The 1965-nt window shown below is 33.4% G+C and overlaps 1 pseudogene; it reads left to right on the forward strand.

The window, feature by feature from the left end:
- Positions 1-787: 787 nt before the first annotated feature.
- LOC102820263 lies at positions 788-1389 on the forward strand (annotated as a pseudogene).
- Positions 1390-1965: the final 576 nt, after the last annotated feature.

The raw sequence follows: 1965 nt of genomic DNA on the forward strand, positions 1-1965 counted from the left end.
AAGATCAATGATTCAAGCCCACCTTGAAAACCCTATTCAGGGTCACTATGGGTTGGAACTTACTTGATAGGACTTAACAACACCACCAACATGTGGCTCTCTTATATTGAAAAAAAGTTAAAATCAAACTGAATATGTTGGATCTAATTACTAAAGGCATTGGGTGTTGACTTACTGGTTTTAAAAATTGTTGCTGTTGCTAATTGCTATTGAAACAGTTCTGACTCATAGTGGTGACCTTACATAAGGGCTCCTAGGAGTGGCTGGAGAGTTTGAATATCCAACCTTGAAGTTAGCAGTTCAGTGCTTGTTCTATAGTGCCACACCAGGACTTCAATTTGTCTATAATTACTTTCTAGAAGGTCAAGTGAAAAATAAGGCATTGTGCTTCTACCATTGAATTTCAAAATTCATAGTCTCAGGCATTTGTTGTTATTAAGTGCCATTGAAATGGTTCCAACTCATAGCGACCTTCTAAAGGATTTTTGAGAAGAGGCCATTGAGTTTGAGCTGCTAACCCTGCAGTTCAAACCAGCCTTGCTTATTCTACAGTGCTACACCAGGACTCCATTCTCGACCAATAGTACAAGAGAAAATAATCCTTTGCTCCAAATTTTTCTGCTGTACTGAATTTCATCTTTAAATAAATAAAATATTGGAAATCAATTCATTTAACCAGCTAGCTAGTAATAAACAATAAGCATATTTATGAATATAAAATGTTTCTTCTCCAATTGACTATAAGACTAACTGTTATACTATGAGATTGTCCTTCACCTTTCTAAAGAAATGATAATGTGTTTACATATCACAATAGTGTATCTTTTTTCTGTGTAGGACTGAGCTGCTTCTATTTGGCTGTAAAATCAATAGAAGAAGAGAGAAATGTCCTACTGGTAAATAATTTGATCTGAATAAGCCAGTATAAGCTCACAGTTTCTGACTTGATGAGAATGGAAAAGATTGTATTGGAGAATGTGTTGGAAAGTTAAAGCTACTACTGCCTTTCAGTTTCTGCAACACTATTATTCACTCATTCAAGAGAGCTTACCATTGGAAAGGAGAAATGACCTTACTTTTGAAAGACTAGAAACAAAGCCCTCTGTGTTGTCATTATGTATCATTGCATTGTAGATACAATCACAGAAGTATGTACAATTAACAGAAAAACTAGAATTTCCTCAGAAACATTCCAAGATAAATGGCACAGATTTGACCTTCTGGCTAGAACTCGTATCCAAGTGTATAACAGAATATTAATCAAACAAATGTTCCAAACCACATGTTCAGAAGCTCAAATGGATTGTTTCTGGATGAACGGCAAGGCAGTTGAAGTATAATTATTATAGGATAACCCACCTTTCAACCATTCCTGAAGCACTCCCTTAATCAGATTATTACAACAATGAAAAACTCTTCTCCGAAGCCTTTCTCTACAACCCTCAGCAATGGAATTCATAGTTAGAATGGATTTAAACTGTGAAACCTCAGAATATCTCCACTCAATTTGTTCTCAGATTTGGGAAACTGACTACTTAATATTATGCTATAGTGGAATTATATATAGATTTGAATTCACCTGTGATGCATACAAATCAAAGTTAAGAATATAAATGTGAAACTGTAATGATAAGCTTGGAGTGGTAAACTGTGAATTTTTATTTTTAACACTGACCTACATTTCTAAATTAAATCAATATGTTTAGGTGATATTGAAATTGTAACCTATATAAACTAAGTCATCTTAAGTGTGATTATATTATGAGGCTTACATCAAAACCAATTATTTTACAAATACACTTTTAAGACATTATAAGGATTACCATTAAAGAGAGTATAAATAGTTTCTTGGCATCCATGATGCAAGTACATAATGCAGATATGTGGGCTTCATTGCTATCTAGCAATTATATTTGAAGGTTTTTTTATATAAAGCAAAAATAATAGACTTAGTAAGTTTTCATA

The sequence above is a fragment of the Chrysochloris asiatica genome, unplaced genomic scaffold (genome assembly GCF_000296735.1).
Source record: "Chrysochloris asiatica unplaced genomic scaffold, ChrAsi1.0 scaffold02583, whole genome shotgun sequence".
Taxonomy (NCBI): domain Eukaryota; kingdom Metazoa; phylum Chordata; class Mammalia; order Afrosoricida; family Chrysochloridae; genus Chrysochloris; species Chrysochloris asiatica.